General features: G+C 39.5%; 1 long non-coding RNA gene across 4 annotated transcripts in view; it reads right to left on the bottom strand.

Moving 5' to 3' along the window:
* Window positions 1–3,679: 3,679 nt before the first annotated feature.
* LOC114211496 (uncharacterized) overlaps window positions 3,680–16,645 on the bottom strand; it is a 178,194-nt gene continuing 165,228 nt past the window's right edge. For all 4 annotated transcript variants that reach the window (XR_015767914.1, XR_015767915.1, XR_015767913.1 and 1 more), the window contains one exon: window positions 3,680–4,321. This is a non-coding gene — a long non-coding RNA (uncharacterized LOC114211496). The remainder of the gene's footprint in view (window positions 4,322–16,645) is intronic.

A 16,645-nucleotide genomic window follows, 5' to 3' on the forward strand; every position in this document is an offset into this window, starting at 1 on the left:
CTGAACAGCAGACCTGTTTCTAAGTACCCAACCTCTGAGCCTTAAATATCTAGATGCATGTCATATTCATGGTGATTCATACATAAACCGTTTCTGTTTCTGATCCCTCCAGCTGCCTAGTGTCTGAATGAGTTGTCCCAGAGAAAAAATAATAAATGAAACATCAGGCAAAATGCTTTCCCACTCTCTTGGCTCATACCAATCTTTATTGCTCCAGATAGTCTCAATATATATTAACAGAATCAGGGGCGCCTGGGTGGCTCAGTTGGTTCAGCATCTGCCTTCAGCTCAGGTTATGATCCCAGGGTCCTGGGATGGAGTACCGCATCAAGTCCCACATCGGGGGGGGGGGGGGCCTTGCTCAGTGGGGAGTCTGCTTCTCCCTCTCCCTCTGCCGGCCACTCCTCCTGCTTGTGCTCTCTCTCTGTGTCAAATAAATAAATAAAATCTTAAAATATGTATCAGATTCAAGACACAGGGCTCTCCTTCATAATTTTAACCACAAAGAAGACTTGCTTGCTCCCTTTCACTATTTCTAAAAGTAACGTGTTTCCCCTCTAAGGTTCTTTTATTTATTGTTGGGGGAATCATAGACAAGTAATTGTCTTTTCCAAACCATGAAATGTGTATTGCCCAACAGCCTGAAAAACAAGAAGACAGAAATAAAGGTCACAAGATAAAAGGGGCACACAAAAAATCAATTCTAGGAACAAGGAGTGTGTTATTTTAATTATTCTACTTGACTCAGCTACTGACCAAAATTGCTGGATGTCTATCTTACTTACCAAGTTAAACAATCTTCCAAATGCCATTCTGAATGGGGAATGGCTGCTATATTCTTTTTTTAGCTGAAATAAGCTGTGGTTCAATTTAAAGAAAACAGTCATCGTAGAGCTGATACAGCTGCCAAAAGTAGAATGTTACATATAAAATTAACTTTTAGGAAAAGATTTAAGATCCTTTAAAGACAAATTTATCTGCCCAGATAGTAAGTTTAAGAAATTGATATTAGGAATAAAATTACTACCCATAAAAATAAAATGTTTTGGCCCCTCAATGGAAGATATACAATTATATGAATAGCATGCTGTGCCTGGAACAGAATCCAGTAAAATAAAGCTTTTTATACATTATCTGGAATATGAATGTCTATCATCACTCTGGTTTTTTTAAAAATAAAAAATAAAATCATATAAAATATAAAGTTATATAAAATCCAGGTGAAAATGAAAATAAGTATAGTTTCTTTCTATAAAATAAGTTCAACACAAACCAAGTTAGTTTACTGGACAATTGAATACCAGAGACAAAGCCAGATGAAATAAGCCAAAATTGAAATGAAATTGACAGCAATCTTTGATGTTCCCATGTTAGTGGTTCAGTTATTTTTTTAAATGCATTATATTGAATAACACATTACAGTAGTCCATGATTATTTTTCATTTTGAGCCTCAGAAACAAATAGAAATATTTGATTATACATTCATTCATAAATTCATTATACATCTCTTTCTCCTTTTACTCTTCTCTTGATATCTAGCAAAATCTTAGTAGCTCCTAGTATTAATGGTGTTTAATAAATATAATAAATAATAAATATATTGTATTTGCCCTCTAAATTAATTTCCAAATGCTGGGTATTTTCTATGAGAAAGTATAATTAATACAACCCTGTTTTTTTAAATTAAAACTGTAACAGTCATGACCAATTTCTTTTTTAGTGCCTACCACTTAATGAGCATTTACTATGGACAAGGCACCATGCTAATCACTTTACTAATATTTGTTGCATTTAATTCCCGTAGTAACCTTATGCCATAGATAGTACTATCAAGGATACTGAAGTCTAGAGAAGTTTAATGACTTAGAGGTAATAAGCCCCAGAACTAGGATTTATTTATTTTTCTTTTCTTTTTCTTTCTTTTTTTTTTAAAGATTTTATTTATTTATTTACTTATTTGACAGAGAGAGACAGCAAGAGCAGGAACACAAGCAGGGTGAGTGGGAGAGGGAGAAGCAGGCTTCCCGCGGAGCAGGGAGCCCGATGCGGGGCTCGATTCTAGGACCCTGGGACCATGACCTGAGCCGAAGGCAGACGCTTAACGCCTGAGCCACCCAGGTGCCCCTCTTTTTTTTTTTATTAACATATAATGTATTATTTGTTTCAGGGGTACAGGTCTGTGATTCAACAGTCTCACACAATTCACAGCGCTCACCACAGCACATACCCTCCCCAGTGTCCATCACCCAGCCACCCCATCCCTCCCACCCCCCTCCATTCCAGCAACCTTCAGTTTGTTTCCTGAGATTAAGAGTCTGTTATGGTTTGTCTCCCTCTCTGGTTTCGTCTTGTTTCATTTTTCCCTCCCTTCCCCTATGATCCTCAGTCTTGTTTCTCAAATTCCTCATATCAGTGAGATCATATGATACTTGTCTTTCTCTGATTGACTTATTTCCCTTAGCATAATACCTTCTAGTTCCATCCATGTCGTTGGAAATGGCAAGATTTCAATTTTTTGATGGTTGCATAATATTCCAGTGTGTGTGTGTGTGTGTGTGTGTGTGTGTGTGTATCACATCTTCTTTATCCATTCATCTGTTGATAGCTTGGCTATTGTGGACATTGCTGCTATAAACATTGGGGGGCACGTGCCCCTTCGGATCACTACATTTGTATCTTTGCGGTAAATACCCAGTAGTGCAATTGCTGGGTCGTATGGTAGCTCTATTTTCAACTGTTTGAGGAACCTCCATACTGTTTTCCAGAGGGGCTGCACCAGCTTGCATTCCCACCAACAGTGTAGGAAGGTTCCCCTTTCTCCACATCCCTGCCAACATCTGTCGTCTCCTGACTTGTTAACTTTAGCCATTCTGACTGGTGTGAGGTGGTATCTCATTGAGGTTTTGATTTGGATTTCCCTGATGCCCGGCGATGTTGAGCACTTTTTCATGTGTCTGTTTTCCATTTGGATGTCTGCTTTGTGGAAATGTCTGCAGAACTAAGATTTAAAACCCTTTATTTTTCCTGACTCTAGATGAAGTTCTAGCAACCAAGGTTAAGCAAACAAAAGCAGTACCTGGCAAAGGAGAGACTCTAGAGTGGTATGGAGAAGAAGGGGGGCAATGGATGATGACTTTCTTTGGTATCCTTATGCCTCCCTTTATTTAGCCCCAGTGACTCTATGCAACAAAACTAAGTACTCCCAGGGCCCCTGGGTGGCTCAGATGGTTAAGCGTCTGCCTTCGGCTCCAGTCATGATCTCAGGGTCCTGGAATCGAGTCCCACATCCGGCTCCTTGCTCGACAGGAAGCCTGCTTCTCCCTCTGCCTGCCACTCCCCCTGCTAGTACTCTCCCTCCCTCTCTCTCTCTCTCTCTCTCTCTCTCTGGCAAATAAATAAATAAAATCTTAAAAAAAAAAAAAAACTAACTACCCCTAAGGGACGCCTGGGTGGCTCAGTCAGTTAAGCATCTGCCTTCGGCTCAGGTCATGATCTCGGGGTCCTGAGATCCAGCATTGGACTCCCTGCTCAGTGGGGAGTCTGTTTCTCCCTCTCCCTCTACCCCTCCCTCCCCCTTCCCCTCTTCCCCTTCACCCCCACTCGTGCATACTCTCTCTCTCAGATAAATAAAATCTTTTAATAAATAAATAAGTAAAAATAAACTACCCCCAAAACTCATTGATTTAAAACAATAAGTATTTATTTAGCTTATGAGTTTACAAGATAACAGTTTGGGTGGGGTTGGGAAGAGCAGTTCTTCCCATGTTCACCGGGCTCATGCATGTGTTTGGTGGTCTGCCGAGGGTTAGCTGAAGCAGCGCGGTGATGGCGCCATATGTCTTCAGGAGGTAAACTGGTGAACACAGAGAAACAAGGGAGGGCACATTCAAATGCACAAGCACTCTTCAAGGCTGTCCTTTGTCCTATCCGCTAACATCCCCTTGGATCAAGTAGGTCACACGGCTGATAGAGAGTCACAGTGAAAGAGCCCAACAAAATTCCATGGCAAAGGGTCTGAATGCACAAGGTTGAAGAATTAGGTCCACTAGTGAAATCAATATGCCATAATCTGCAACTTTGAATCTTACTTTGGAGATTCTCTTTCACCTCTGGCATTCTAAGTCTATGATTCCACAAGAACAGCGATCTACGGTAAATAGAGATGACACAAGGGTATAAAAATGACCTTCAGTCCTGCCAGGGCTCTAGCGGTGAAGAAGCATTCATTACTTTGCTACTCAAAGGTGGTAACTGGACCAGCCGTATCCACATCTTGCAGCATCTTGTTAGAAATTCAGAATCTTGGGCCATACCCCAGGCCTAATAAATCATAATGTACATTTTAACAGGATATCCAGGTGACTTATATTAACATTAAAGTTGGGGAAAAAAGCACTGGCTATTAGATTTATGAATCTGCTCTTAAATTTGTTCTCAATTGTGTTTGCGATGGAAACAAAACTAATATAGTTGGAAGGATTTTTAACTGAAAGAATGGAAACCAAAAAAGGTGTTTGACTATCTAATAATAACCTAATTTTTAAAACAGGCAAGACTTGGCACTTCACCAAAGAATATATACAAATAACCTATAAACACATGCAAAGATTATTAGTACCATTAGTCATTAGGGAAATCCAAATTAAAACCATACTGAAACCCACCAGCATGGCTGAAATTAAAGAGGCTGAAAAAATTTTCAAGGATGGGGAGCACCGGGTGCTCTCATAAAACTATCTTTGAAAGTGGTTTAGCAGTTTCTTATGAAGGTAAACTTGTACCTACCCTATGACCTGTAAATTCTCCTTTGAGTACATGCCCAAAAGAAATAAAAGTATATATCCACAAAATTACATGTACAAGAATGTTCATAGTAGTTTTATTCATAATGCTAAAACTGGAAACAACCCAAATATCCATTAACAAGAGTATGGATACACAAAATGTGGTATATTCATGCAATGAACTACTCCTCCACAATAAAATGGAATGATAAACAAAATATAGATGTATCTTGCTGACATTACATTAGAGAAAGACATCAACTACAAGAAAACACAGAGTATAGGATGCCATTTATCTGGCATTCAAGGACAGGGAAAATGAATCTATGGTTATAGAAATCAGAATTATGCTTTCCTGCATGGCTGTGGAGGATGTGGTGTGGATTCATCATAAAAGAACGAGATCTGTCTATAGTAACAATCAGCTTTTGTATCTTGCTTTGGCGATTGGTTACACAGGTATGTATATTCGTCAAAATGTATTGAACTTCTCACATTTTATTATTTATAAGTCAAACACCAATAAAGAAGCTTGCATCCCTTCATAGTTTCAAATCACATATACCCATATATCATCTCATTTGCAAACCCCCCTGGGACCAATGGGGCAGGTATTATTAGGGAACAATAAAGCTCACAGAGGTGACTCGCTAAAGTCTCCTGAGTGACTGGAGGCCTCTGGCCACTGTTTCATTTCTGTATGCTGCATTTCCATTCCCCCCCCCCAGCAGCAAGTGGGAGCAGGGCCACAAGTCCTGAACTAGAATGAGTTCATGGATTCTAGAATGCTGAGAAGAACTTTTCTGCTGGAATAGCAGTATTTGAATACGAACCATAGTCTCTGCATATCAAATGTGCACTTCCGTCTCTTGCCGGCTGTTATAGAATATAGGAGAAGCTTTCCAAAGAGGGAACTGGAGAAGACCCTAGAGAAAGGAGACTACTGTTCTAGGGGAGTGGGCTTCCTTGTTTGGCTGGGAGCTGGTCTTTCCTGTGGTTCACCAGAAGCATGAGGGAGAGAGAAACATTTTGGACCAGTACTGAGAGACTCAAGGAAAACTGCGAAGTCCTGTATCACAGCCAACCCAAAAAGAGATCCTGAAGAAAAGCCATCATAGGAGACTTGGGTCAGGCTAGCCAGTGTGATTGGTGATTTCTATAGCCAAGGCTATGGAAAGAAATGCAACTGTGGCCTGGTTGCCAGAGGTCAGGACAAGACAGGTCGGCTTTGGATAGGACAGTTTCTCTAGGCTCACAGGCTGCTTCAGAACACCAGATCCACTTCTAGTCCCCTGGCTGAGCATCTAGACCCACAGCCTTGAAGCTAAGGGAATGGCCCATTGGCTGATGCTAATAAACTGTCCCCTGCAGGAGAGATCGCTGCATCCTTGAATACTTAGAACAAGGCGTCCTTGAATACTTACCACAATTAGATTTACGTAGTAAATCTGTATATTGTTCACCTATATTGTTGTTCTGATTCTTCTCAGTAAAATCCAAATTGGGGCTGGCTAGAGAAAACACATGTAGATACAGGGAAGGGAAAGGTGTGAAGAGATGTGTTTCCTGTGATAACTGAAGGGTGGAAATCAATAAGCTCAGTGGTTCTTTATCCTGGATTCATATTAGTGTCATATCTGGAGCTTTTAACAAAATCCCACCATGCCTAGATCCTATTTCCCAGAGATTATCATTTAATTGGTCTGAGGAGATGGAGAAGGGAGGGGAGCATGACTTGCAAAAGCTCCACAAGTGGGTCTAATGTGCAGTCCAGGGTTGAGAACAACTGAGTTAGGCAAAGGAGAGAGGATGGTTATTCAAAATGAGGCCCAAGTGCATAGACCGGCCCTCCAAAATGGGTTGGTGCCAACAACTCCTACAGAAAGAAGAAAAAGCACTCAAACAGGTTGTCCCACTTTCAGGCCAGATGGCCAAAGGGAGAGACACCAGAGAACCCAAGGCCAAGAAACTCTCCCACAGGAAAAGAAAACATGGCCCCATGAGGGCTTTCATTGCTACAGTCTTTGCTCCCAGCACATCTCATGGTGTTGCCATTTCTTATGGGAAATAAACATGGACACGAGCTGCTGGTATGGAATCTCTGAGTTCATTACTGCCATACATCCCACTTCATCTTACAAAATGTAAATCGTGACTTTCCCACTTGGAGTCACCTTGACCCAAGTTACCCAGAGAAGCCCTGAGTACCATACTAAATACATTCACTTTACTGATTCTTCTATACTGTGAAGTTGCATATTCATATCCTACTAGAAATCAGAGAAATATAAACTATAATAATAAGATGTTCTTAGAATCAGATTAGAAAAGATTAAAAATATAATACCCAACACTGGCAACAATAAGGGAAAGAGGCTTTTTCATACTCTGCTGTTAGAAATCTAAATTTGTAAAACTCTCCTGGAGGACATTTTTTTTTTTAATCTTGAGAGAAAACTTAAAAGTTCAGAAAACCCTTAATCCAACGTACCCCTCTGGAAATTTATCCTAAGGAACTAATTATGGATACATACACACATTTATGTATCAAGATGATCATAACATTAGAACAGCCTAAATATTAATAAAGGATTAAGTAATTAAATCACTAAGTCCATTCCATAAAAAATGTGAAATGATATATGAAAGAATATTCACAGAATTAATCTATGATCAGACAAACAGTAGGTCATAAAACAGAATGTACAATAGAATCCTATTTTTTGGCTCTTTCCACAGTTTGGCTATTGTGGACATTGCTGCTATAAACATTGGGGTGCACGTACCCCTTCGGGTCCCTACATTTGTATCTTTGGGGTAAATACCCAGTAGTGCAATTGCTGGATCGTATGGTAGCTCTATTTTCAACTGTTTGAGGAACCTCCATACTGTTTTCCAGAGGGGTTGCCCCAGCTTGCATTCCCACCAACAGTGTAGGAGGGTTCCCCTTTCTCCACATCCCCGCCAACATCTGTCGTTTCCTGACTTGTTAATTTTAGCCATTCTGACGGGTGTGAGGTGGTATCTCATTGAGGTTTTGATTTGGATTTCCCTGATGCCCAGCGATGTTGAGCACTTTTTATGTGTCTGTTGGCCATTTGGATGTCTTCTTTGGAAAAATGTCTGTTCATGTCTTCTGCCCATTTCTTGATTGGATTATTTGTTCTTTGGGTGTTGAGTTTGATAAGTTCTTTATAGATTTTGGATACTAGCCCTTTATCTGATATGTCATTTGCAAATATTTTCTCCCATTCTGTCGGTTGTCTTTTGGTTTTGTGGACTGTTTCTTTTGCTGTGCAAAAGCTTTTTATCTTGATGAAATCCCAATAGTTCATTTTTGCCCTTGCTTCCCTTGCCTTTGGCGATGTTTCTAGGAAGAAGTTGCTGTGGCTGAGGTCGAAGAGGTTGCTGCCTGTGTTCTCCTTTAGGATTTTGATGGACTCCTGTCTCATGTTTAGGTCTTTCAACCATTTGGAGTCTATTTTTGTGTGTGGTGTAAGGAAATGGTCCAGTTTCATTCTTCTGCATGTGGCTGTCCAATTTTCCCAACACCATTCATTGAAGAGACTGTCTTTTTTCCATTGGACATTCTTTCCTGCTTTCTGGAGGGTGTTATGCTGAGTGAAATAAGTCAATCAGAGAAAGACATGTATCATATGACCTCACTGATATGAGGAATTCTTAATCTCAGGAAACAAACTGAGGGTTGCTGGAGTGGTGGGGTGTGGGAAGGGATTGGGTGGCTGGGTGATAGACATTGGGGAGGGTATGTGCTATGGTGAGCACTGTGAATTGTACAAGACTGATGGATCTGTACTTCTGAAACAAATAATGTAATATATGTTAAGAAAAAAAAAGAAGAAGATAGCAGGAGGGGAAGAATGAAGGGGAGTAAGTCGGAGGGGGAGATGAACCATTAGAGACGATGGACTCTGAAAAACAAACTGAGGGTTCTAGAGGGGAGGGGGTGGGGGGGATGGGTTAGCCTGGTGATGGGTATTAAAGAGGGCACATTCTGCGTGGAGCACTGGGTGTTATGCACAAACAATGAATCATGGAACACTACATCAAAAACTAATGATGTAATGTATGGTGATTAACATGACAATAAAAAATTATTAAAAAAGAAAAAAAGAATCCTATTTTTTATAAATATGTATGCATAGAAAAACAAATGGAGCTTGACAGGAAACTCTTGGCAGTGATTATCTGGGTGAGGAAGTACTTTCTCCTTTTGTGTTATATCTTTCTGTTATATTTTATAACTTGAATTTAATTTTGTATTCCTTATATAATTAAGACAAATGCATGAAAACAAATAAAGAAAAAATACTAAAAGCCTATATGACAAAATACTAATAGTCAAGATGCAATCTTTGCATCTCTATAGTTTCAAGATTTATAGCAATGACTGTGTATTACTTTTATAATAAAAAAATGCCCCCAAGTAATTTTAACTGGACATTTACTGATCTCAGACATTTCAGATTCTTCAAATAATTCAACTGTTACAGCTATTGTATCTCCTTTTTTGAGCCCAAAATTATTTTTAAAAATAACTGCAAACTAAAGCACCAATCGTTAACACCAGCTTATTTCTGCTTACGAGAAGAATAATCTGACCTTCCACTACTGACAGTCTGTTTGGGTTTTGAGAACTGTCCTTGCCATTATGTATGGCTTTACAACTCCAGAGCAGAAGGCATTTGAACTTTTGTTCTGCTTAGATATCCCCCCCTTTTTTTGCATGTTTCATTGTTCATTTAGAAGCAATCCCAAATTTTGCTTATAAATTCAAAGTTGCTAACAACTTTGTTCACTATGCCTTTTTCATTCATATTTTTTATTGATTTTTTTCCCCACATCAAATTGCCCTAGTTCTTGATAACCCATACCCTATTAGGATCATGCAATATTCTAAATGCATTGCAGTCTGCAAATGTTCAGGTACCATTTAGTGCAGAAAATCGCATCAAAATATTCCCCTTCAAATTTCATATTCAGAAAAAGAGGAAGATATTTCAGGATTTCCAAACCTATCATCTTGAGGTGCCGAAGCCATGTCTGCTGAGAAAAGCGTTCATCAACTATAGTCTGAGAATATTGTTTATATAGAAAGTTAACACTCCTTCCTCACTTCCTTCTGTGGAAGAACAAGATATCATTTCCTGTAACAGTTACCTGAGATGTCTGCCTCTGAACTGGAAACATGTCTGCAGTCCTCAGACTCAGGTGCTCTTGTAAGAAGTGGCATTGTAATATTGGAACTTATTCTTAAGAAATAATCTGTCATGAATCTGTATGGTGGCCTTATTTTAATTTTTATTCCACCTCTAATCTTGTGCAAATTCTTATGTATAAAGGTTTATTCTCCCTAAAGAAGTCCATTAAAATTCATTCACTCATCCAGCCAGCCAGCCAGCCATCAATTTAGGTTTTTATTTACTTATCCTGCAAGTATTGTCAAACACTTCTGTATGCCCAGTGCTGAGGACATGATGGGAACAAGTTTTAGTGTCTGCTCTCAGGGAGCTTGCAGAGAGTGATGTCATTGCCTCTCTGGTCAGCTGTTGGGATTGGGTGGACCCAGAAGTTTCCTGAGATATCCTTTTATTTATCTGGATGATGCCTAGGTACCACTGTGAAATATTCCCAACTGGGAGTGTGATTTAAATGTAGACTAACATAGGTCCTAGTTTAGATGAAGGGCATCTAAAACTCTGACAGACAAACCACAATCTTTCTGGCCTAAAGAACTTGAGGACAGAGTTTGGGATAATCACAGCCACTGGAAAGTGTACATATATGTGTGGCAGGTGGGGGCGTGGGGAGGTATGAATCCTGAAAAGGGGAAAGCTAAAAAAAGAGAATCCCAAATTTTGCTTAAAAATCCTGCCCAAATCTCTAGCTGATCCCAGAAGCATTCATGCACAAAACAGTCAAACCAAAGATAAAATAACTAAACTGATACTAGAATTACTGCCTAAGATACAAAGTTTGCAGTTTTAGACCCTTCATTTAACTGTCTGCTAAAGCAATGAAATCAGCACCGTTCAGAAGAATACAACAGAATCCAGAAACTCCAACACAGTGTTCACCAAGTTTAGGACACAATCCAAAATTACTAGACATATAGAAAATAGCAAAATGTGACCCATTCTCAAGAGAATATATAATCAACAGAGATTGACTTCAAGATGACCCAGATGCTAAAATTAGCAAACAAGAATAGCTATTATAGCTCTGTTCAATAATGTGAAGGATGATGTAACTTGACACAAACTTGGCTTTCATAGGTATGTTAGGAAATAATCACTATCTTCTCTTAGTCTATTATCAGATACTGCGTAATAACCCACTCTTTTCTGGAAATTATATTTATTTGTGTGGGATATCATTTTCTTCTCTCACTAAAAGCAATTTCTGACCCCAATACTCCAGTCCTCTGGCCACAGGTAGGTCCATGGGTCATCATGTGATCCAGGCCAGGCCAACCTAAGTCTCTGCCTATGATTTTTTTTCATACTGAGCTTTGGAATAGAGATTCTGAGAGACTTAAAAACTGTTGGCAGCCAACTTCCATGCAATGGGGAGAAAGTCACTCTACAGTGGAAGCAGACTAGATGAAGCTTCCTCCAGACAAAAGCAGAGTCCATAAGCACATGAAGAGACTCTTGATAGCGTTTGAATCTTAGTCCCAACTGTCCCTGAGTCCAGCTGTACCCACTGGTTAGAGGACCCAACCAATTTCCACATTTTTGTTTCATTTAACTCAAACTTGGATTCTCATAACCAAAAACTAAATTTTTGTAAAATACAGACCTAAAAAGCAGAAGATAGGCAAAGAGAAGAAATCACGGTGTCGAGATCATTCGTGCCTGAGCACTTTCAGGACAAAGGGTAGCTTCAGAGACAAGCCAGAAAGCACAATGAAAAGACTTGCTTAGCCCTTGCAAATGACCTTTTCTTTCCACTTGCACTGCACTTGAGATAAAACAGGGGCAGGGCTGGGCAAGGAGCAGCAGTAGGAAGTGAAAAGTCTTTGGGAGGTTGCCAAGGAGACCACTCACTCATTCATAACTAATGACTTACCATAGTGGAAGGAGTATATAGGTTGCTGAGGATATAGCAATAAGCAAAATAGTGTCTCTTCTTATGGAGCTTCAGCCTAGTGTTGTGTTACTTTGGAGAAAGAATACAATTACCGTGGCACACCTTGAGCTAAGAAAGGTGTCAACACCAAAAATCACAAGATCCCTATGGCATGTGAAACCAGGCCATACACTAGACAAGAAGTTGCTGGTACAGTGTCCCCAAAAGAGAGATTTCCAGAAAGATCAGCAAATAGCGATATAAACACATTGAATCTTATGACACGTCTTGATAAGGGGGAAGAGATACGCCTCAATGAGCAGGAGCACAAGGGAGGGAAATTGGGAGGATTTTGATTGTGCTAGAAGACACGTTTCTCCAGGGATTCAACTATCAAAGAAGCCATCTCCACCCTCCTATCTGCCAGGATTGGAGAAGAGGGGTAGTCTACAGATGGGCACGCAACATCCTTAGGATCTGTCAAAGACACTGATACACTGCTGTGTTCACGGTCACAGAGAGCACATAATTAGAACTTAGAGGTCTGAAAGCAGAATTTCTAATGGTTTGAAAGATCCTTCCTTTAACAGGATAGTTAAAAGCACTGCCTCTCACAGCCAAACTGAGCACTTCTGTGGTCGCATTTTACAAATAAATGAAATTTCACTGCCATCCCATGGCGTCAGCTCTCACCCAGGCCATCACATTCTGCCTGGCACACTGGGAAATGGGGGGCAAAATGACACATTCGGCTTTCACCAATGAGCGCTGGCCCTTGGGCTCATCAGTCAGTCCCGGTGTGACTGCGAAGCATTCCTAGAGGGGCTTCCAGGACCAATGTGTTTTCTGAAGGCACAATTCTATACAGATGGTGGAGAAAGTATCTTGATTTTATTTATGTGTCAGATGGCTTAAGATCATCAGAATTGCCTGTGTTGCTAACAAGCCCTGTCTCCTGTCAAGGCCATCTCCCCGGGCATATCCTCAGCAGTCCTCAGAGTCTACAAACTCTAAGGTAAATTAACCTCAACCAAAAAAATAAATAAATAAAAACAAAAATTATCTATCTATCATCTATCTATATCATCCATCTTATCTACCCTAACTATCCATTATCTATCATCTATATATCATCAATCTCTGAAGGGAGAGAGAGAGAAAAGAAAAAGCAGCATTATATAGAAATGAAAGTAGGATACAGAGGAAATCATTAAACTTTGGGGCCATTGTTGTGAGTTTAATACCATCTTCAAAGAAGGCACTTCTAGAAATATGCTCCAGATACATGTAAGTACATGTATGGGTGGCTGAAAAACAGATCTGAGCTACACAGGTCTTACCGCTGCACAAACAGGATGTCATGGTTTATCCATAGGATGAATATTGTCCAGACATTAAATACCATGTTTTGAAAAACTTAATAGTAAAATAAGCTTCTTGTATAAAGTTAAGTTTAAAAAGCACTCATTTAAAAAAGCGTGTTAATTTTGAAAGTATACACACTCATACACACCCATATACACATGTGTATATACATTTTTCTATGTTTTCTATATTTAACAATGTGTAAATATTGGTTTTGAAGATTTATGCACCAAAATATTAATTCTGGGGGTTTTTTTCTTGGCAGATTTAGCAGTAATTGATTCTTCATTTCTTCTTAACAATCTTCTACATATTTAAAATTCCATGTAATGAACACATGTTATTTCATAATCAGAAAAATATTACCTGCTTTTACCATCCCTTGGCTTTCACTTGACAAGGAGTTTGAATTCATAATTAATTGGAGAAAGGGAAATGAAACTTCATAAAGCTTTCTGGTTCATGCAACTTTCAACGTGAATGAAAAATGAATACCTTCCAAAACATTTCTGAAATGCTGATCTCTCTACTTTAGATCCTCAGTTTGTTAAGATGAAGGTGAATACAGAGAAAAGTGAGGACAGACAATGAAGGGCTGGTTTGGCCACATCAGATATTTGGGGTTTTATTTTATTGAAGTGTTTTATGGACCCTGTGACTTGAGGTTTCTTTTTGGAGGGGAAGAAAAGTCACTATAGAGTCTAGAAACTGGAAGAGTACAGCTGACAGTAAGGAAAGTCTGTTAGGAAACTTACATAATCTAGGTGAGAGCTAGATTAGCATAAGCAAGGGCACAGGCAGTAGAGACAAACAAAAGGGGCAGGTTTGAAAAAGCACTGGGAGGAAAAAAAACAAAACAACACTCTTCCTAGTGGTAGATCAGATACTGAGGATAAAAGGAAGGGAAATATCAAGATTCACTCTTGGGGTTCTAGAACCACTGAGACAGGGACCACTGGAGGAAAAGAGTAGATTTGGCAGATTGAGCACGACTTTGAACCCAAATAAATTGAGTTAGAGATGACTTTCAATCCTTCAAGCAAAAATGTTAAGTAGGTAAGTTAGTTATATCTGGTTCTCAAGGAGATTGCAAGGCTGGAATAAATTATCAAATGCTATTGAGAAATCAACAAAGATTGACTACAAAATGTCCAGATTTAGCAACATGGAGGTCATTCCTGACCTTAGAAAGATTTTTTTCATTACATGTTGGTGATTGATTAAAACTAAATTGGAAAATGTTCATTATGGGGTGGGACAATGTAAAGGGATAAAAACATTATAGATGGAAATTTTGGGGAAAGGAAGGCTTTCTGGCTTTGTTTTAATGGAGAGGTTCAAAAATTGTTAAGAAAGAACTATTTGAGAGGAAGATGTTAAATATACAAAACAAAGTATAATCAATATCATAAGATTTCTAAGTAGTCAAATAAATGAATTAATCTTTTTTTTCAAAAAGTTCTACTTTTTTTTATTTTATTATGTTATGTTAATCACCATACATTACATCATTAGTTTTTGGTGTAGTGTTCCAGGATTCATTGTTTGCATATAACACCCAGTGCTCCACGCAGAATGTGCCCTCTTTAATACCCGTCACTAGGCTGACCCATCCCCCCACCCCCCTCCCCTCTGGAACCCTCAGTTTGTTTCTCAGAGTCCATAGTCTCTCATGGTTCGTCTCCCCCTCCGATTTCCCCCTCTTCATTTTTCCCTTCCTGCTATCTTCTTTTTTTTTTTTTTTTAACATATAATGTATTATTTGTTTCAGAGGTACAGGTCTGTGATTCAACAGTCTTACACAGTTCACAGTGCTCACCATAGCACATACCCTCCCCAGTTAATCTTAAAGAAAGGAGGAGAAGACCTTTATTGAAATCAAGAGAACAGGAGGATAAGATGGATCCAGATGTAGGCCCCTAGCATATTAGCCACTTCATGCTCATCCTACCCAGTCAGCTTATTAATGTGATGTTCTGTGGGCTACCCAAACCATCCAGATTTCTTCATATCCTATTATGAGAAGAGGATGAATTAACATAGCCATAGGTAGGGCAAACCAATTAAGTGTCCAATCCATGAGAATATGAACTACTGCTGATCCTCTTTTCTTCTTCTTCTTTTTTAAGATATATTTATTTATTTCAGAGAGAGAGTGCGAGCACACGGCAAGGAGGGGCAGAGGGAGAGTCTTAAGGAAACTCCATGCTGAGTGTGGAACCCCAACACAGGGCTGGATCTCACAACCCTAGGATCGTGACCTGAGCTGAAACCAACAGTCAGACCCTTAACCGACTGTGCCACCCAGGCACCCCCCCGCTTCTGGTCCTCTTTTCTTACCAGAATACTTTAAAATGCATTCACAAAATTAATGGCCCAGTGTCATGTAGCTGAGGCTTTACGTATCTCCTGTAACAACAATGAAACATCTGACACAGCATCTGCGAGAAGGGCTACCAGTGTTGGATCCTGCAATGACCGACAGTTATTCCAAAGGATCCACCAGTATCTGTAAAGGCCAGACTAGCAGACTAAGAGGAAATAAGGAAATGATAGGGACCACTGCCCCACAAATCTCTGCCACATTCTCACTACACCCTTTCCCCACAGTGCATTAGCTAGCATGGGTGCTTCCAGCATGGGGGCAATTTCAGAGATTTCTGTTTGGCCTCCCTCACTATACGACCTCTTTACCTAACAGGCAAGGACCCAGTGAAAGAATTATTCAACTATCAAGTATGTCTATCTCAGTTATGCAATCGGGAAATGACCCTGGACACAAGGGACCCATTGAAAACTGGATTTTAGTCAGAACTCCATTCATTTTCCGAACTTCATAAACCACCAATCTAGCAGGGAAGCCATGATGATGCTTTGGAGTGGGACCAGACAGATAAGGTTTCTGTCTTCAAGGGGTTTATATTCTTGTTTGGGGAGATATGTAGATTTATTTCTTTTAAATGTAAGAAAATTCATGGCAATTGAAAGATTGTGCCTTCAAGAGAGTATTTCTCTCAATAGAATGCTAGACATCAAATTATGTGTTTATGGAATCAGCAAGTTATTTAAAAATGGAGCTAGTGGACATAGAATGTTATTGCGAAGAAGTCACACAGAAAACAGAACTTTAAAGGGAAGATACAAGTGTGTTAATTGGAAGAAATAAATGGAAACAGTGCTTGAAGATGTAAAATAAAGGGAATAATTAATGGAGTGAGTCCTGCAAAAGGGATGGTATTGTGAGTGTAGAATAAACCACTAGCCTTGAGAAGAAAAATGGACCTTCTTTTTTCTTTATAAGAACTGAGAATTTATAAGAATTAAGAACAAGGTGAGAGGGGTTGCCTGGGTGGCTCAGTTGGTTCAGTGTCTGACTCTTGATGTCAGCTTGGGTCATGATTTC

This window comes from Eumetopias jubatus, unplaced genomic scaffold, assembly GCF_037043125.1.
Source record: "Eumetopias jubatus isolate StellerSeaLion01/CBP00866 unplaced genomic scaffold, mEumJub1_p1.0 scaffold_3, whole genome shotgun sequence".
Taxonomy (NCBI): domain Eukaryota; kingdom Metazoa; phylum Chordata; class Mammalia; order Carnivora; family Otariidae; genus Eumetopias; species Eumetopias jubatus.